Source organism: Gopherus evgoodei, chromosome 1, assembly GCF_007399415.2.
Source record: "Gopherus evgoodei ecotype Sinaloan lineage chromosome 1, rGopEvg1_v1.p, whole genome shotgun sequence".
Classification (NCBI taxonomy): domain Eukaryota; kingdom Metazoa; phylum Chordata; order Testudines; family Testudinidae; genus Gopherus; species Gopherus evgoodei.
The window spans coordinates 188,568,184-188,589,535 of record NC_044322.1 but is presented as its reverse complement, the minus strand read 5'-3'; the positions used below and the strand labels follow the sequence as shown (position 1 = coordinate 188,589,535).

Below are 21,352 nucleotides of genomic sequence, written 5' to 3'. Positions count from 1 at the left end.
GGTAAAAAATCTATCTGGGGATTGGTCCTGGTTTGAGCAGGGGGTTGGACTAGATGACCTCCTGAGGTCCCTTCCAACCCTGATATTCTATGAACTGGGAAGAGGAGAGTTTGAGCTCTTAGCACTCTGGGCTGGGGTGGAAGTCAGCTTTGCAGATGTTAATACAATGGGATGCATTTTGTTTGCTCACATCAAATTCTGTTGTTAATTTATCACTGTGGATACAAGTGGGAGTCACTGAATTCTGTACTTTACCCCTATTATACTATGCCAAGAACTAGCCTAATGCAATGATAAGATTGACATTTTAACAACACGAAGTTCAGTGAATTCAGAACTAAGGCTGACCCAGCATTGTTGCAATGTGACAAGTTGCATGTATTGGCATCGGAATGGACGCACAAGTTTCAGGGAAGGACAGTGGAAATAGCTGCATGCTGGTGCACACCATTGTTTGGAAGCAGCTGGCTCGGGACCAACTATCAAAAGTCACTGAGAATATAATTATCATCATATAATATCATCTGCCAATGACTGGATCACCTGGTTCAGTATTTGCTAGTAGCACAATATGTCCCTGACTGTAACATTTTAAAAAATGCGATATTAATTCCTTTTCTGGCTGTAAGTCACTCACATATATAACATCCTGACAATTACCCACACATTGCCCACATCTCTCTTCATTCCCAAACACTCGCTCTTCGCTAAGCAACTGCCTCTCACACTCAGAGATCCAGCATTCCTCCTCTCACTCTGCTGTGCATCAAACACCCTGGCACCACTCGGTGGCAATTGCCCACCAGGGCTTATGCTTGTCACTTTTCTTTCATTTTGTTTCTTGCTCTCCTTCCAGAGTTTTCAGAGGCTGAGATCATTTCCTCTGTACTCCATTATCTCCTCACAAGACTTTCTTTCTGTATTTTCATCGTAGTACCCATTTGAGGCTGTACATTATGATATCAAGGTAAGTCATTCGGAGCCTAGACACTGACCACTCTTGGACACAGAGAAAAGCCTCAGTGCCCTGATACCAACCAGGTCTCAAGCCACAGAAATACCCTTGTGCCTCATTCCTGACAATGCACAGTGGGAAGGAAATGCCCTATTGCCCCCTTGCCATTTGTGCTGGAGTGCATGCTTGGGCTTTGTAACACTCTCTGGGCCTTCGGATGGTGGTTTTACCCTGATGTGCAGTCTCTGACATGCCCTTTTAGCCTCCAGCGGATGTGAAAGCCTGACATCACAGAGGCATTAAAGGTAAAAGTGACCAGTATGTACTATTTGAATATCGTTTGTACTTTGGGGCTGAAGAAGAGGGAATTTGAAGTTTCTCTCTCCAGTTTCCTTCTTGGAGAAGAGCAAGAAGAATATGTCTGCTCTGTGCTTATAGCTTGGGTTCTGTTACTACACCTTCTTCTGTGTTCCCTGGACTACTGTAGTACATCCCTCTGGCACGGCAGGGCTCGGAGGGGGGGGAGCTAGATTCACAACAAAACTTAACAAACTCTCACCTTAACATTTAGGCACCTAGAAAATCACTGGGATACATAAAGCCTGATCTGGGTGCCTAAGCTCCCGATACAGTGGATGGAGGGAGATAGTCACCTCAGAACAGGATTCATAAAAGCCAGTACACTCAGTTGCTCCCTGCCTAAATTAACTAATGGGAGCGGTGCGGGACATGCGCTAAGCCCTCTCCCTGTTTGGAGATTAGATGCCCAAGTCCAGCCTGCAGGGAGGTGCAACCCTGACTTGACACTAGGCATCTATTCCATTTTTGCAAGAAGCAGAAGTGTGGTGGGAGGGGAGAGAGAAGAAGCCCACCTCCCCCTGTAACATTTAACCCGGGGTTAGGTATTCCCTTGGGATGTGGGAAACCCCTAGTTCAAATCCTCACCTTCAGCTGAGGGAGAGAAGGGATTTGAACAAGGATCTGTTATCTCTCTGTGAATGCCTTAACTACTGGGCTATGGGATATCTGCATGTGGGGTTCCCATAGTCTCTCTTGCTGAAGCTGTTCCACTGTGGATGAATAATTTTAAAAGTCACTGGAGCAGGGGAACTGGATGCTGGGTCTCCTACCTCCCTGGTGAGTGCTCTAATCACCAGTCTACAGAGTCATTTTCATGCTTCTGTGTGCGTGCTCTCTTTGGCCCAATGATTCTTTCATTATTTATCCACAGTGGAACAGCTTCAGCAGGAGAGCCTGAGGGAGCCCCACAGCATAGCTCAGTGGTTAGGGCACTGGCTTGAGAGGTGGCAAAGTCCTGTTCAAATCTCTTCTCCCACTCAGGCAGAGAGGAGTTGAACCAGAGGTCTCCCAGGGGAGTACCCTAACCGCTGGGCTAAAAGTTATAAAGGAAGTCAGCCTCCTCCCACCTAGTCACTTTGTGTAAGCTCATCTATAGGAATCTAGGAGGCAAGCCAGGCAAGTTAGATGCAGGAACACCTGTCTTCTGGTGTGCTAATGGCTTTGGGGATTAGGTGGGGTCCTGATGCCTGGAGGGAAGCAGCAGTGTGCGCAGGGCCTGCTCCAGCTTTTCTGCCGCCGCAAGCCGCAAAAAAAAAAATATATATATACATATGTGTATATATATATAAAGATGAACGGCGGCACTTCTGCGGTGGGTCTTCCCTCTCTTCCTCTTCGGCGGCAATTTGGCAGCAGCTCAAAGAGGAAGAGAGGGAGTGAAGGACCCGCCACCGAATTTCTGCCAAAGACCTGGACGTCCCGTCCCGATACCAGACGAAGTGCAGCCCCTTTGAATTGGCCACCCCAAGCACCTGCTTGCTATGCTGGTGCCTGGAGCCGGCCCTGAGTGCGTGTGCACAGGAGGAGAAACCCAGACACCCTAAAGAACTTTACTGCAAATATTTAGGTGCTGAGTGAGTTTAGGCACCTACAGGGTTTTGTGGGAGCTTAGTGACTCCCAGAGGGGCCCGACTCTGGGATTTAGAAGTCTAAGGTAATAGTTAGGTACCTAAGTTCTTTTTTTTTTTTTTTTTACTATAGCTCTGGGGCTTTCAAGTGAAACTCCTGCTGGCCCAACACTTTCTGAGTAGGATGATAGCCTCTTCCTGAGCAGGCCACAGGCACTTCCACTGATTTTCATAATTCAGGTCCTCTTTCTTCTTGACAGGTGGCACAATGGCTGGTTAAGTGAGTCCAAAGATGTATTGCCTATGGGATACCTCAGGCAGGAGATCAGTTCTGTTTCCTATTGTAAGGTAGTACAATAAAGTTTAAAAACTGGAGTACAGCCAGACTTTAAGGTAGGCAGGTATTACCAAATGGAAGAACGGTAAAGATCCATGACATTTAAAGCTTAATCTTAAAAGTTTCCTTTACTTCTCCTGCTGCTGTTTCATTCACAAATCTTTGCTTTTTTGCTCTCATTTGTCATGTTTCTCAAATGACATTGTGAGTATCTCAGAGCTGGGGAAAGAGAAGACTGGGGCTTTTTAAACAGGTTTCAATCAATGTTAGAGTAATTAAACATTTTGTAGAAACAGGAAGTAAAATGTCTCTTTCTCTCTCTCTAGATTTTATCACTAAAAGACTGAAAATAAAATCATAATTTAATCTACTGGGTTCGAGAGTGTTAAGTTTAGTGTTCCAGCTGGCAGTAACTGTGGGCAGGTGAGATACTAACTGTATCAGCGAAGCCAACGTCTGTCTTTCTGTCAACCTTTCTTATCTGTGGGGATTTTGTTCTGGGTCATCTAGTTCTCTGGGCAGAATGCTGCTGCTATTGTGCTGCTGAGCGAGAGTGTAGCGTGTGACTCTTTCATGCAAAATGTCTTTGTTTTCATCTTGTTTCTTGTTTCCAAATTTGAGGGTTGGTATCTGTTTACCCATGTCTCTGATATTTGCTGTGCATGTGTGAGCCCATGTTTCAGAACTGGCCACTTAAATTAGTACTTGCACCCAATGTGTATCCAAAGTCTGTATTTGGTAGCGCCATATTTGGTGTCAGAAAGGAATTTCCTCCCAGGTCAGATTGTCAGAGACCCTGGTGGGGGGTTCACTTTCCTCTGCAGCATGGGGTATGGGTCACATGCAGGTTTAAACTAGTGTTAATCGTGAATTCTCTATAACTTAACATCTTTAAACCATGATTTGAGGCCTTCAATAACTCAGCCAGAGGCTAGGTGTGTATTACAGGAGTAGGTGGGTGAGGTTCTTTGGCCTGCAATGTGCAGGATTCAGACTAGATGATCATTCTGGCCTTAAAGTCTATGTGTATGCAGTGACCATTTTGTGTGTGTTAATCTTATGGAAAAGCCTTATAGACTTTAATAGAAGGGGATAGCTTTTCTATCGAATGTTTTAACCATCTTGTGGAATGCAATAGAAAATTACTGTATAGCCCTGCTATAAAAGTCTATGGAATGGCTAAAACAACTATGGAAATGATAAAATTTGTTCTTGAATTTTTTAGATTTTAAGAGAAATTTCTGTCTGATCCTATTCATTTTGTCCCTGTTAAGGCTTAGATCCTTCAGCCACTTGCAGAAGTGCTTAACTTGACTTCCATGAGTAGTCCCCTTGAAATCAATTGGCTTACTTATAGTAGTAAAGATAAGCACATGGGTGTTTGGAGAATTGGGATCTAAATTGTAGAACACAGTTTTATAAGGGCGATGAAAGGATTTGACATTTACAGAGCTTATTGGAAAATTCTACAGGTCTACATTTTCCAAAGTGATTAGTAATTTTGGGCGCCCAACCTGAACCTCCTTAAAGAGGTCTGATTTTCAGAGGGTGAGTACTCAGGTCTTTCGGAAAATCAGGCCGTTAAAGCGTTTCAGGTTGGAAGCACTAGACGTTACTAGTGTTGTCCCCCCAGGATATGAGCAAGCCAAGGTGGGTGAGGTAATCTCTTTTACTGGACCCACTTCTGTTGGTGAAAGAGACTAGTTATTGAATTCTACAGAGGTCTTCTACAGGTCTTGGAAACCGCTGTGTGTAGCTCAAAAGCTTGTCTCTCTCACCAACAGAAGTGGGTCAGTAAAAGAGATTACCTCACCCGCCTTGTGTTGTCTCCCTTAAAGTTACCAGTCACTTTTGAAAGTTTAGGCCACAAAATTTAATAGGAATGAAATTAGGCCCCCTCCTTTCTTCTTCTATAAAATCAGAAGGAGTTAAGCCTATCCTGACTACTCCTACAACCAACTTCTCAAGCCATTGCTCCTTCAAATGGCATCTAGTAGGTTGGGTGGTTGATTTATTTTTTGTACTATTATTTATATTACAGTAGTGCCATGAGGGCCCATAGTCTCTACAGTCTCAGTCTGCACCCATATTTTTGCAATATTTTATTATCATACAAGTTTAACGGTGACATATTGCAGAGCATGCCAGTAGTTGCAGGGTAAAGGAGAATCATTAATTCAGAGAGTGGGTGTAATCAGAACGCACCTTGAATATGAGGGATTATTTTCTATAGCGCAATCCTTGATAGATGGAAGTAAAATGTACAGAGAGATGACAGGCAGAGTAGGAGGAAGTCTGCTGCAATTACCAGACTGCTCATTCCTATGGAAGCAGCCCTCATATGCATTTGGGGAATGAGTGTAGAACTTTGCAAGTACCATCCTTCCTTCACATGAGTGGCTATTAGTATATTTCTTTCCCCAGCCAAATTGGCTTATGGTAGATTGGTCACTGTTCTGTATTGCTCTCTGCCTGACAGGGTGAGTTTTCTCTGGCATGTGTGAAAATTTCTCAAACTCTCCCTGTGCCTCATTGCTGTTCAATTCTCATCTGTGTTCTGACTGAGCTGGCCTCAGAGATCACAGATCTCCAACCAAGGGTAGTCAATAGGCAGCCTGCAGTCCAAATCCGGACCGCCAGATGCTTTTCAGTGAATCGCAGGGGCAGAGACAATGTGTGGGTGGGGCACGCAGGGTCATGTGCCCCCCCCACCCAGATTGCTCCGGACACCTCTGAAAAATATGCCCAGAAGCGAGGAGGCAGCACTCTCCCTTGCACTACACTCTCTGTGTCCATGCAGTGGGGGTAAGGAGCTGGCTGAGCTTCATGTGCACTCTCCACGCGTCCCTGCAGCATGGGGCGGGAGGAAGGAGCAGGCGGCTGGCTGAGCTCCTCCTCCCCCTTCTGCCCCACATGGGGCTGCTTCGCCTTCTCTGCTCCTGGAGTCCCAGCCCCGCTGCCTACTTTGCAGACCATCCACGGAGGTGAGTTGGGAGGAGGTGGAAGCAGAGACAATATGTGGGACCCCAGCAGCAGGGAAAGCAAAGCAGCCAGAGGATCATGCTGGAGCTAGGGGTGCTGGGGATGCCTTCACATCCCCTGCCTGAAAGTGGCTTCCATCATAGAGAGGGTTTACAGTTCGGTTCAATGGCTCTCAGCTCCCCCACTATACAAATTGTTCCAGCGCCCCTGGAAGCAGCCCCATGTAGTGGGGCGGGGGAGAGGAGGAGCTCAGCCAGCCGCCTGCTTCTTCCTCCTGCCCCATGGTGCAGGGACACATGGAGAGTGATGCTGCCAGGGGAAGTGCTGCTTCCTTGCTTATGAGTGTCCTGAGAAGTCAAGGGGTGGGCACGTGACCCCCAAAAAACCTTTCATCTATGCCTCCCTCCCACTAGCCACAGCTATGTGTTGCCTCTCTGCACAGGCTTAATCTGAGTTGGGGCTGGAGCTATGCAGCGCAGGGCTTGTGCTCTCAGCATTCCTGGAGCTCACTGCCCCATCCCTGTGTCTCCTCCCCCTGAGTGGTCTCCAGAGTGCCTCCCCTGTGAGCAGTCCCCAGAGCCCCTCACTCACCTGGGCTTCATTCTCTCTGCCTCTGAGCGGTCCCTAGAGCCCCCCCACTCACCCAGGTCTCATGCTCCCCTGCCCCCAAGCAGTCCCCGGAGCCCCCAGCACAGCCATGTGCTCCCAAGGGGTCTCTGGAGCCCCCCACCATGGCCTTATGCAATATTCGTGTGAGAGTGAGAGCCTAGAACCCAGAGGAGTGGTTCCCTCAGGTGCTCAAGGGGGAGGAAGCAGGGGCAGCTGGACCCAATTAATTTGCTAGCAGGAAAACCAAGCAGAAAGGAACCAACTTCTGTAGAGAGAAACAACTCTTTGTCCTGGCTTCAAATTGTATGTATTGTGTTAGTGGTTTGTTTTGTTTTGTTGTAAAAGTAGCCCAGAGGGACGGCGGGACGGAGGCTCTTTATCTGGAAAGAGCTTCCTGGGTGTTTGGCTTTTAGAGTCAACTCCCCTTTTGTTCCAACGGGGAATTTTCCTCAAATAGTCTGTCTCCTTTGAGTGGGGTGGGGAGGTTTCTTATCTCATTCCATTGCCTCTTGTAAGGGCATGAGGTCCCTCCTTTGTGTGCCCTCCCTGTTATTTTGTTAACTATAAATGCGTACAAACTTCCCCCAAATCCGCCTCTACCTCTTTGGGAGGTAACTTTGGGCTCTGTCTCCCAGTTAAATTTAAATTAGGCCATGTGAGTTTAGGGTTTATTTAATCTGACTTCAGTTTATTTTTAGGAAATTTTTTTTTAAAGGAGTAAGAATTTAGTTTTTCTGAATGGCTTTAAAAATGCTTTTCTATGTTGATATAAATGAGCTCTAAAGGTCCATTCTTCCTAACTGAGCTCACAGACAGGGGTAAGAGCCTTCTAGAGTCTACTAACCCCCCTGCACCCACCCAAAGTGACATATTTGCAGTAATTTTAGTGTGCAATTAAACCAAAAATACTCAATTATTTTGCTTCAATTCAGTATTTGTGTAGTACATCTTACAAACCACTAGAGGGGACTACCAAACCAGGAAACAATAACTGTTGGCTGTACAACAAGGTGTTTGAATGACACCTGAGTTTAGAAGGGAGAGAAATGCAAAATTCAGCTTCTGAGATCTGCTTAGCATGGCATCTTCTTGCTCAGCCAGAAGGTGATATCTCTTTTACTTCACCTGGTACAGCTCCCTGTCTATGGATTGCAGTGGTCCTGGTCTGAGTCTTGGCTCTGTTAATAGAGTTCAGGGTGTGTTGGTTGCATGATGAATACATGGAGAGTCTATTCATCAGAAGGAGAATCTGCTGATTTGTTTCAGACTGACTCTAGCCTTTGCTGATGACTGCAACCCTAAACCCAGGATAGCTTTGATGGGGATAGGAGATGCTGGGAGCAGAAGTCATGATGGGAATGCATGGGAAGGGGGCAGAGAAAGGCAGAAGGGTCTCGGGCAGATAGGACAAGTGGAGTATGGGGAGATGACTCACTACATGTAGTGGGAGAGTTATTAGAAAAACTTTCTCCTGCCTTACCTGACATGAGTCCAATCTGCAAAATGATTGGTCTTGATAAACCGCAGTGTTACCAAAGAGTTGCTGTTTTCTATCTTAAGAACTGAAATAACTAACACTAAAAGAAATGTTTTGGAGCTGGTACCAGCAGCTAAAATGGGGGTAGTTCCTTTAGTTTCTCCAACAGATCTCAGAGGACAGCACAAGGTACATCTTGTGCTGTGTACTACAAGCTTTGATCTTGTCATTCCTTGACATATGATGCTCATAGGAGAATTAGAGCAGAGGTACAGGCTGCAATGCCTTTAGCTTGCTGAGAATACCCAGCTTGACATCTTCAGCTCTTCTGCCCACGCTGGGTGGGTGACCATCTTACCTAGCATCTCAGTGCAATTGTTCAGATAGAAGGGCTAACTTGCAGGTTGGGGGAAGTGATGAGAAGAAATGATGGAAGTGAAATCAGCTCCCTGGATTGCAGGAATGAGTTAGTTTGTTACTCAGATAGAGTGGAGGACTTGTTAAGTAGAAGCTGTAGAGGAGACTGCTTTTTTCTCTCTGAGCTTGTGTGGAAGGATAGGGCCCTTCTTCTGACAATGGGCCTTACCACTGGTGTTCATGCTTGTGCGTTACACGAGGCTGCATGTTACAGGTGCCGCCAGCAGGTTCAAGATGCAAAACACTAACTGGTTTTGGAGCTGGTTACTTGAGACACTGCTTCTTCCCATGCCAGACCCTGCAGTTGTGCTCAGCAGAGGTGTTCAAAATGGAGCTTCCTTGATTTAGACAAGGAAGATGCTAGCAAGGAGTTCTCTGAGAGCAGGTCCTTAATTTGGGAGTTCCTTTCCCTGCCTTGCTCTGCGACAGTTCAGACTTCCTAGTTTTAGGAGGTTTGGCAAAAGTTGTCTGTTTTCCTGGGGAAGAAGGGGTTGGAGAGAGCTGGTACTCATGGGTAGAGGGGAGTAGTGCCGGGCTTGTCTTTCATACTTTGGTTGGTTACTTTCCGGTTTGGGGTGAGGAAAGACTTCTGGTTTTATCCTTGGTGATGTGATTGGGTTTATCGAAGGCCCAAAGCAGTAAGGCTCAGATCCTCAAGTTATTTAGGTGCCCAACTCCCACTGAAATCAATGAGAGGCATCTAGTGGGGTTTTCATTATCTATAATATCTTTTTTAAAAAAAATCAGGCCCTGAAAGCCTTGAAGAGGAGCTCCATTCTAATATGTACACTGAAATACATAAAAATAAAAATACGTATTGGTGTGAAGGGAGCAGTAGAGCTCAAGTGGCCAGGTGAATCTTGTAGATTGTGGGGTCTGATCTGCAAAGCTATTCACTGCCAGATTGCTGTGGTAAGACAGCAAAGATGTTACATGGATCTTTCTGGGTCTGTTGATTCTTTTTATTGTTTTTAATAGATTCCCAGGTCAAACAGGACCACTGGGATCCTCTAGTCTGACCTATTTAATGTATGCTATATAGAACGTCCCTGAATTAATTCCTGTTTGAGATAGAGCATATTTTTTTAGAAAAACATCCAAGCTTGATTTAAAATTTTCCAGTACTGGACAATCCACCACAACTCTTGGCAAACTGTTCCAATGATTAATTATCCTCCCGGCTAAAAATCTGTGCCTTACTTCCAGTCTGAACTTTTCTAGCTTCAACTTCTGGCCACTAATCTTGTCATACCTTTGTCTGCTAGGCCAAAGAGCCATCTATCAGATCTCTGTTCTGCATGGAGGTATTTAAAGATTGTGATGAAGTTGCCCTTTAACCTCCTCTTTCTTAAGCTAAATGGATTGAGCTCCTTGCCCCATGGTATTATGCATGTTTTCCAATTCTTAATTGTTCTTGGGGCTCTTCTCTGAACCCTCTTTAATTTATCAACATCCATCTTGAATCGTGGACACCAGAACTGAACACAGTATCCCAATTGTGGTCACACCAGTGTCAAATACAGAGATAAAATAACCTCCCTCCCCGCACACCTTATTTCCTTTGTTATGATCGCATTCGCTCTCTTGGCCACAGTGTCACACTTACAGCTCATGTTTAGCTTATTAATCACCACCCCCACCCTGAGTCCTTTTCAGAGTCACTGCTTCCTAGGAACGATTCTTCTGTCCTGTAAGTATGGTTTGTGTTGTTTTTCCTAGATGTATGACTTTATATTTGAGTGTATAGAATTGCATATTGTTTGCTTGACTCCAGCTTACCAAGTGATCCAGATCTCTCTGTATCACTGACCTGTCCTCTTCATTGCTTACTGCTCCCTCAATCTTTGTATCGCCTGCAAACTTTATTAGTGATAGATTTTTATGTTTTATTCCAGGTCATCAATAAAAATGTTAAATAGCACAGGGCTAAAAACTGATTCCTGTGGGACTTAGATAGACCCACACCCGTTCAATGATGATCTCGTTTTACAGTTACATTTTGAGACCTATCCATCAGCCAGTTTTGAATCCATGTAATATATGCTATGTTAATTGCGTATTGTTCTAGTTTCTTAATATGCCATGTGATACCAAGTCAAACGCCTTTCAGAGGTCTCAGTATGTTTCATCAACACTATTAACTTCAACCAAACTAGCCATCTCTCTTTAAAAGAAAAAATCCAGTTAGTTTGACAAGATCTATTTTCCATTAATCTGTGTTGATTGGCATCAATTATATTACCCTCCTTTAATTCTTTATTAATCAAGTCGCCTATCAGCTATTTCATTATTTTGCCCAGGACTGATGTCATGCTGACAGGCCTATAATTACCCAGGTCATCCATTTTACTCTTTTTAAATTTGAAACAAAATGAGCTTTCTTCCAGTCCTTGAACTTCCCCAGGGTCCTAAAACTTACTGACAATCAGCATTAATGGGACAGAGAGCTCCTTTTAAAACTCTTGGAGGCAAGAATCTGGGGACCTACTGACTTAAACATGTCTAACTTTTTAGTAGCTGTTGTTTAACATCCTCCTTAGTTACTGTTGCATATGGGCTTTAGATGCCCTCTGAATCATTCTGGAGGATCTTGTTGGATCTCTCTGTGGACTAGTTTTAACTCTTTTAAGAAACTTATTTTGTACAGTATTTTGTAGTTTTTGGACCACATTTGGTGGTCCTTGTCTCACAGGAGAGGGTGACTACAACTGAGTCTCTCTCCCACTCTCCTGGGAAGGAAGGTTGGAAGGTGCAAAGCTCTCCAGGTGTAGCAGAGCGGGGTTCTTCCTCGAACTCCTTGCTGAGCATGCAGAGGTTGCCCTTTGTAAGGTCCACACCTTCAATCTATTTTACAGATTGTCATCCATGTGAAACTGTGCAGTGATTCCTCCATTCACTGCACCCTTTGGCTCTTTCTGAACCATTGGTAACTGAAGCAATGAGATGGTGCTTGTAGAAATAGCATGGCCAGTGCAAACATGTCCCTGGCTTAGGTGCAGTTTTAGATTTCAGGGAGACTACCCAAAGAGAAAGGTACTGCTCAACCTGAGTGAGTGGGTGGGTGAGGGGAGAATCTAGCTCTAATTGAATAATCTGCTCCTGTCCTTTTGGAATTTCTCATCTTCCCAGATAATTTATATCCCCTTTCAGAGCATGTACACTAATACTTAATTCTCCCTCAGTCCCTGTATACTCTCCTCCCCTGTGCAAGTTCTACCCTCTGTCATCCTTTGCCATCTCTTTTCCTTGATTTCCCACCCTACTTCATCCTCCTAGAGACTCTTTAAAACGAGCTCTTTTAGTCTAATTATATAAAATAAATGAAATTAAAGTTTCTGTTTAAACCGACTCTCTTGCCTGCTCCATTGTGCACATTTGCGGAGGGTGGGAACAGTCAGAACTAGGAGCAGGGTAAATGGAAGGGATGGATCACAGAAATGTTACTCAATTTTATATTTCATTGAATGTAGGGAGAGCTCAAGTTTTTGTCTCTTCAAGCTTCAGCCTGCAATTGACAGTGTGTTTTCAATAATTTCTCATTACTTCAGTTGAGTAGGGTGGAGGAAATCAGAAAGCAAAGTGAGTTTGGTTCTACAGTCCAATGTTTTAGTTCCACATCTAGTGAACTGGAGACCTATGTAGGTTAGGGCAGGAAAATAATTGTTGTGTGATTCTGTCCCGTAACACATGCTATTGGCTGCACTGTCTCTCCTGGACCTCTCCAGAAGGTTGTGTGCATGCTGCCTATTATGTCCAATGCAGATGAGTATTTTGTCCTGGTTAGAATTCCAGCGTAATCTGGTGTTGGATCTGCCTATCTCTAGGAATGCTAATATGGGGGAAAACTTTTCAAAGATACAAATAGCATTCAGGCACCTAGTTCTCATTGGTTTTTAATGGGAGTTAGGTGCCTAAAGGCCATTTATGCCTTTGATATTATCCTTTGTGGTCTGTACCCAGGCCTGTGGGAGGCCTTCAGATCACAGCACTTAGGAAGCCTTAGGCACACACGAACAATGGACTAGCTGGGGCCAGTAGTGTCATCTGAAAGGATGCAGTAAGTAAAGGTGCTAAGTGCAGTGGTGCCTCTGAATAGGATGAGGAAGGTACAGCTCCTCTGTGACGGCTGGTCTAGCTCCCTGTTGAGTTCTCTGGAGATGCACGCTGACTTTGGAGTGGGCCTGCGTGGCTCATACAGAAGTGTAGGGAAGTCAAGGAAGCTCCTTTGTGGCGAATGGATCTCATTAGAAGACTCCTGCTGAGCCTCTCTCTCCCTCTTGCCACCTTCCCCTTCTCCTTGACTCGCCTCACAACGGGATGGATTGATTTAATCATAATTTCAATCACCAAGTGGAAAGTCTTGATTTAAATCATCGATTTTAAGCCACATTTCCATTTGACTTCACTTATTTTCTAAAGAAAGGTTCATTCTCATTGGTTGATAGAATTATTAAAATATGTTGATTTTGCCACTCAATAGAGTCTTTACCCTAACGGTGGAACGTCTTTTTGCTACCTAGCAGGGAACACGATTACTACATAGGTTTATTCAAGAATTTGTATAGCTTAATATTTTCAGATTCTTATTAATTGTACATTTTTTTGTATACTATAAAGTGGTGAATGATAATTCTCTAGTAAATAAACAATAACTTTTTGCTCATGATTTGTGTCAGGCTACATTAGGATAGAAACTGGAATGTAATTGAACATAAAACAACATATAAAATATATTTTATTAAAACAACCTTAAATGTTTTGGGTACATACATTTCTCATCAAAACACGTTTACAGCTAAATGATTTATTAAACAGAAGGATTAACTGTAGTTAGTGAATTAAATTGGTTATTTGGGGTCAGCATAGGCATATTTGAAAATTTGCCTAAGTGAAAGTGACTGGAGCTTAAGGTCCTACTTGCCCAAGTCTCTTGAAAATGAGACCATTTCCTAAGTTACTCTAGAGCAGTGGTTCCCAAACTTGTTCCGCCACTTGTACAGGGAAAGCTCCCAGTGGGCTGGGCTGGTTTGTTTGTGGGTTGCGTCCGCAGGTTTAGCCGATCGAGGCTCCCAAGGGCCGCAGTTGGCTGCTCCAGGCCAATGGGAGCTGCTGGAAGTGGCACAGGCCAAGGGATATACTGGCTGCCGCTTCCCGCAGCCATCATTGGCCTGGAGTAGCGAACTGCGCCACTGGGAACCGTGATCGGCTGAACCTGTGGACACGGCAGGTAAACAAACCGGCCCGGCCTGCCAGGGGCTTTACCTGCACAAGTGGTGGAACAAGTTTGGGAACCACTGCTCTAGACTGTCTTTTAAACTTTGTCAACTAGTAGATCTCATCCTCTAGTAGATCTCATCCTCTCCTGCCTTACTTCTATTCATGGACTAGAAGACACAGACAAGATTTTCTATTGTTTTTTTCTCCAACTCCCAATTGATTTTTCAGTTTGGAATGAATGAGTCGAAATGAAGAAAATTTTTTTTTTTGTACCTGCAGAAGAGGCTACTGTTGTCTAAAGCTGGTTGAGCACTTCATCAAATTCTGGTTCCAGGTGCTTAGCTAATGATTTCCACCAGTTCAGTGGTGTGACTTTCTTTAAACCATCATCAGCAAATACGTACTGCTTGAATGGTTCACCTCCAGCCCTGACATTTATTGTTGGTATGATTGGTGATAACCCCTGTCATAGCAGCTGCTGCTGCTTTAGCTGTTACATATATACTCTGGTAATTAGCAAGAAAATGAAGTGGAGTAAGTACTTGATCTATTTGCTTCTTTACTGCCTGCAATTTAACTTTGTTGTTGGGTATTTCTTTCATTAATGTCTCAAAGTTCTTTCCAAATCTTAATAACTTCAGAAGTACAGCAGCAGGCTTTCTACAGCTTGTTTAAGGCTATGGAAATAGATATCTGTATATTCTCTTTAGTCTGATGTTGACTACTTTGGCCATCTGTTTTGTCACAATTTTCTTCACAAACTGTCATCAGAATAGGCCAATTCTTAATAAATAGGTCAAAACAGTCAACCACTGAATTCCATTGTAGATCATGGGGGAGAATTAGTTTAGATCCCCCTGTTCTCTTTGCTGAAGTGAAGTGGTGGTGATGAGAATATTTTGCAATTTCAGCAACATTTTCTCTTATTCCTGGAGTTGTACTTAAGTCTTTGGCTAAAAGATGCATCAAATGAGCACTGTACCCATATGTTGTATGTTTCAGGTTTCCTTCGTTATCTTCTAGATTTCTTCTCATCTTTGCTATGTTTGCAGCATTGCCTATGACAAAGGTACACACTTGAATTTTTTGTTCAATTTATCAATTTTACTACTGCTTAAATATTCTGCTGAATGGGTGTTTCCTGGTGGATCAGTTGTTTCTGTAAGATAGACAACTCCATCTTTGTTGCCACACAAGCACAGAGTACTGGATCAATATGTATGTTGCTCCACCCATCAAGACTCAGTTTAATGAATTTCCTGTCAATATTTATTGCACATTATTCAATTTACTTCTTACAGATTGTATCCAGGAACCTTCCAGCAATGTCTGCTCTGTTGGGTGGAGCGTGGTCATAATGAGCAAACCTTGGCAATGAAAAGTTTGTTCTGAACAAGACAAAAAAGAGGCTGTGTTGCAAAAGTGAACCGAGCAATCTTTTCATCTCTGGAGTCTTGCTGGAATTTGCTGATCCTGATTATGAGTTCATATAGGGTGTTACCGGGTGGTGATGAAAGTTGCCGTGGTGTTTTTTGTTACAGGTAATTTACTGTCTGACAAATCTGTAGTTGCAGCGCTGCTGGTGGTACCGGCACATGACTGTGAAGTTACAGACATTGAAGATGATGGAAATTCGTAGCCCCTTATGTGTCACCTGCACTCTGAAAAATATGGTAAAAAAAGTCACTGTTACTCCCTCAGTGTTACTCAGTGCACTGCTTTTAAAAATGAGATTGTAAATACAGATTCCTCTTACTGCAGCTCTTTATACTGCTGCTGAAGCAATACACTTAATTCTAAACCCAGTTTTATATTGAAAATAATTAATCTAGCATAAGGATTATTTAAATTGGTTTAAAGCCTTATCTCTAGCACCATACCAAACAGCTTGGAAAAAAACACTTTTTAAATGTAAAAATTCATAAGTGCCTAATAAAGCTTTACTATTAAACAGGAAATCTTCACCTAGGATGATGGCTATATTGTGCAATAAAAAAATCACTTCAGAAGTCCAGCAGTATCTGTAAAAATATAATTGAGAAATACTCCCACAACAGACGAACGTACCGATTATATTTTGAATACACACACTTTGAAATTCAGAAGTAAGTAATCACCCAAAACACAAATGTATCATTAAGCAGCACAGTAAGACATGGGGGTGTGGGGGGGTCATCCATAAGAATGATGCAAAATGTTTACTAACCAGTTGATTCAGATACTTCAGACCTGTCCACATCATCATCTTCAAAGTCACTGCCTCTCGAAGAGCATTTTTCATAATGTTGTTGTATTCCGACAACCAGGCCTTGCAGCTCTTTCTTGCACGGCTTATGTTTGGCACATGTTCCTTTTTACCCAGAGGTACAGGAATTTCTTGAAAATATTCCCCAATAGGTCTTTTTTATGACCTCCACCCATGGCAGGTTTTTTTCCTTCAAGTTCCCAGGTATTGAAATCAACACTAGAGGCTGCACTCTGAAGAATGTGGTCTCTTCTTCCCTGGTGTCTTGCTTTGGCTCCAGTTTTGCTTCTTGCTGGTTGCACCCTCTGCTCCTGCTCCCTTGTTACAGAACTCCTCTGCCCCCAGAAAAACACAAGAACTACCAGCAATCCAAGGCTTCTGCCCATGTAACCTACATGCCTTTTGCACTGCAGTATTTGGTTGTTTAGAGACAGAGAGGGGGGCAGTTGAGTAATTAATGGATTTCTGTATCCCTGTCTGTGCAGGCATGCAAGGAAGCAGAACAAGGCCATTTACCAAAGCCACCCAGACACAAGGGCCGGTAGTTACTGAGCAATCAGTGTTTTTCCATGAGCTGGAGGGTAGGTGTCCATATTGGTTGGAGTAAAAAAATTTGTAATTTATGAATTGAGCCAGTCAGAGCTCAAGTAGGGAGACACTATAAAATAGGAATGAGACCACCCAGCTCGGCTAAGTGGATGATCTTGTTGGTGCCTTCTGAAATAAGAGGCTTTGTCCTAATGCCTGTGATGATGTTGCCAATTTCTTGCACCAGTAGCACTGCCTCTGGGTCCCCTAGCAGATCAAGCCCTTTATGAAAGACCTATTGTGCCATGGCAGCAGAGAGTCCTGTGGCACCTTATTGACGAACAGATATGGTGCCACAGGACTCTTGATGCTGCTTTTACAGATCCAGACTAACACGGCTACTCCTCTGATACTATTATGCCATATTTATAGAGCTTTGTTTCAAAAGTTTAGATGTTTTCCCGTGATTTTTTCTTTATCTAGACAAGCTGACTTTTCAGGCAACATTTTTTATACAGGTTTATGAGTTCAGCATATTTTTTTATTTAAATGTCATCAGAGATTACGAGTAGGCCTCAACCCATTTTGTATTGAATTCAGATTTCATTTGAAAGAGGTTTAGTTTTTTTAAAAAATGTATAATAATTTAAATCTTTTCCCAAAAACCTGATCTTTTAAAAATCCACAGTGTCTCATGATGTATACACGGAACTTGGTTAGGTGTGATACTGCGGCCTCTCTACAGTGCTGTCCTGCTCTGTCCCAAAAGTTAGGTATGTCAGCCACAGGACTTTCCATCTCTTCCCTGCCTTATGTAGCCCCTGCTCTAATCTTGACTTTCCCTCCTTTTCTCTATTAATTCTATAAACCTGCACTAAATACTGGATTCGTTCTCTCTTTCTCTCTCTAATGTATGTGTTTGTCATTGCTCTGTGCACTATGGTTCACGGAGACACCTAACTGGGTGCCTATGCACAAGCCATTGGCTGCTCAGTTAGCCTGAGTGTAGACTAGTCACCATTTCTGAGCCTCCTGGTTGGCACCCAAGTGAGTATTTGCTGTTATCCAAGCTTTTGAAAATGTTGGCCATTAAATGTCCCTTTTCTCTGTGCTTTTTCGCTCATCTGTAGAATGGAGGCAGTGAGGGTTAGTTACTTATTATTTCTTCAGTGCATTGATATCATAAAGTGAAATTATGGGGAGATAAGACTCTCAATAGTTGAGGTTGCAACAATCTTCTAATGTAAAGTTCAGCTTTAGCTGCAATAGATGGCTCACCTGGATAATTGATTTGGGACATTGGAAATTATCAGAATTAATCTGAAGGCAAATGTGGAAGAAAAATCCATCAAACTAGTCTTGAGATACAGGTCATTTAAAAAAAATTGCCTACTTTGAATTTTATATTTCATGCTTGTCTTTCCCCATGTTTAGAACTGGCTGGCTGCTTTACTTCCACTTCAGATTCCTCAGCATTGTGCTCCTTAAATTGCACACTGTTTTCATCAGAAGAAAGTAGGCTGTAATTAGCGGTGGTTTTTGTTGAGGATGGCTAGAGACCCAACTTTGTTCTCACTGATTCAGAATCTGTGTGTGTGCGCGTGTATGCGAGTGAGAGAACGTGTTGTCTTCCATCAGCTCTGTGCAGGATAGAAAGAACTCGAGTCCTCCTATGGCTGATCTTTTAGCTCAAAAAGTTGAGGACTGTTCCTTGGAGCACTGTAATATAATGGAAACTAATTTTAACTAGAGTGGCCACTAGCAGGCACCACTAATTAGGTTCAGTCTTCAAATGCTGGGGTGTTGCCAATGAAGATCTAGATATTGCAAAATTGTCTACCGCTGGTTATGTCCTAAAGCATGAAGATTAAACTGTAATTAGGAGAACTAATAATTGTTTAACTAATGCTATAAAAAGGAGTAACTGCTGTTTTTTAAAAGCAAAAGCATAAAAATTAACTTGCGTTTCAATGCAATGGATATGTAGAAAGAAGAAAGCAATGTTTAATTTTGGGATGACAAGTTATTATGCACCTATAAGACAACTTGGGCTATAGGTGGAGAGGAGAACACATTTGCTAATACTCTTCATTTTTTATGTAGCAACTTCTTACATCTTCAGAACTGGAGCTAAAATATGCCTTCCCTAGAATATGGATTCATCTGATTTGAACTATTATTGTATTAAAAATATCACCACTCAAATAACTGGTATGAGTCAGCACTTAAATACTTTTTTTTAGCATTACTCTGTCTCAAGATTTTTAATATGCAGTTAGTATGTCAGCTATTTAACTAACAAAGCCAACTATTCTTTTATCTAAAAATGTTTCTGTTAGAAATGTCTTCAGCGGCTCTAAGGTTTATATTTGAAACAAAAATTGATTTGAACATGAGGTAGGGGAAGCCTCTGTTTTTTGAGACTCCAGATTCAGTAAGATTGTGCTAGTGTTGTTACTTTGCTTTGCTAACAGTATTGACTTGCTCAGCTACAGGTTTTAGCACCAGATAATTTTGACACGGGTGAGTTGTTTAATGCAGCATTATTCATACCAACATTGCTGACTTCCTTCTGCACCATTTTATATGATCAAGATCTGTAACCTGGTGCCTCTTGGCAAAAACTGTGCTGCATCAAGTTTTCCAAGTCTTGAAACTCTTAATATGTCATAAAGCCCCAGCCCCCGAGTCAGGTGGTTACACAAGAGAATCAAATTTCACTTCCAAAAATGTTTATAGCTCTCACGGCTGCACGAAAAACATGAAAATGTGACAGAAGTGCACCCTGGGTTGGCAACAGTGGAAGGCTTAGAACTTGGATCTAACTATGCCCTATTATTCAAAGACCAGTCCCACACTGGCTCATGTGGTGCATTGGCGGGCTTTGCATACCCACAGCCAGTGCACGAAGAAACACTCCACGACCAAACCTGTCCGTCTACCCTCTGCACCATGTCCTAACTCCTAACTTACCCCTCTGCTTCTCAAATGTGTGGCCATAATGGCGAGAAGGGGGTCTGATATGGACTGAATCTGGGGACATCGGTGGGCAGACATCTTTGTAACCTATCTGTGTCAGCAGGGACTGATCCAGGGCTAGATATGTGTGTATTCATGGGTGGGGTAGGGGTGTGTATGATAGTTTTTTTCTGGGCAGCCATAAACAAAGACAATCTTTGTACTCTCACAGCTCAAGGAAGTGGCACAAGGCTAAAAGAGTGGGATGCCCTACACAGTCCTGGTCCCTAGAATTCAATGGGTTTGCTGCTTTGGCTGTTGCATTAAATATTTGCCTTTAATCTTTACAAGGTTTCTAACTGTCCTTTTCACATACCCTGTATGGGGAAAAAGGAATCTTCCCTCACACCTCTACAAACCAGGGTTTTACACTGTCATAGTAACACGGACAGCAAAGGCTAAGTAAATAAGTGTATTCTAACAGGTATAATATGTTGAGTTTGGAGTTGCCTGTTAAGTGATTTTCTTCTCATGGTTACAAAGATGGCACTGTTAATACTGCAAATAACTGGCACTAAGAGTTTAGAGGATGACTGCAGATTGATTGTCCAAAAGCACACTCTGAGTGGATGGGTGTGTCTCTTGATGCAATTGTGCCCCAGCTCACAGTGGTCTACAAGTGAGACCTTATCACTAAAATAAACATGCACACACAGCTTCATGCCCATTGTAAGTTGGGTTAGGGGGCCATTCAGGGAGAAAATGAACTGCCTGCTCTCACATACTAGGTGTGGCCTTTTCAACTACTTTAAACTCATTTTTACTATAAAAACTAAACTGGGAACTAACTGTTCAGTATTCAAAATTGTTTCATAATAGCAAGAGCTTGTAGCATGCTGGAGAAAGACGAAACAAATAGGGTTGTGTGTGTCTGAGAAGGGAGCTCCTGTTAGAGAACTGCAAGTGATGGGAAGCAGCTAGCCACTAAAGAAATGTTATGCCATGACCTGCAACGGTTTTTTTCAAAATAGGAAAATTGCCCACTAATTACCATAGATTTGTTGGTGTTACATCTTACACTACTGGTGTGTTCAATGATAAGCAGATGCAGCGCTGGGAAAACAATACAAGGAAACCACCTCTGCATCTTGTTTAGCAACTTAATTGGAGTCAGAGTATAATACTTGCAAGATGGAAAAATGACAACTCTCTTTATCTGTGTCTTTTTCCATTCCTTGAGCCTGAGCCATTGTATTTAGATTTGATAGCTTCAGCACCTTTCTCCTCAACACCAATACCTATTTTTGTGCCTCATCTGCTCCACAATCTCTCACCAAACTCCTTATAAGTGAAAAGAATATACTTTAGCCCTCAGCAACGGCTCTGAAAAGGGACTGTATGCACCAGAGACTGCTCAGGTGGTAGGATTCTGATGTCTGGGTTAGATGCGCCTGGGTTCAAGACTCACCCCAGGCTATCCAAGCTGGAGATGGTGGTACTAGGGAAACCCTGCCCTGTTGGAAATGGAATCCTCCCATTGAAATGTTACAGGGAGATGCCTTTGTTGGTTTGTCCTTTAGAACGTTGGATTCCATCGCACTGTTTGCAGAGCAGGGGACAAGTGATGTTCCAAGCGACTGTTTTCTCTAGCAGCATAATGTACGTGGACACTACAGACTATTGCTGAGGACAAAGTCGC

At 43.1% G+C, this 21,352-nt stretch overlaps 1 protein-coding gene across 1 annotated transcript in view; it reads right to left on the bottom strand.

Moving 5' to 3' along the window:
- The window catches only part of PDZK1 (PDZ domain containing 1), a 368,881-nt gene that overhangs the window by 151,679 nt on the left and 195,850 nt on the right, over positions 1-21,352 (bottom strand). The gene's annotated exons all lie outside the window — the stretch shown is intronic.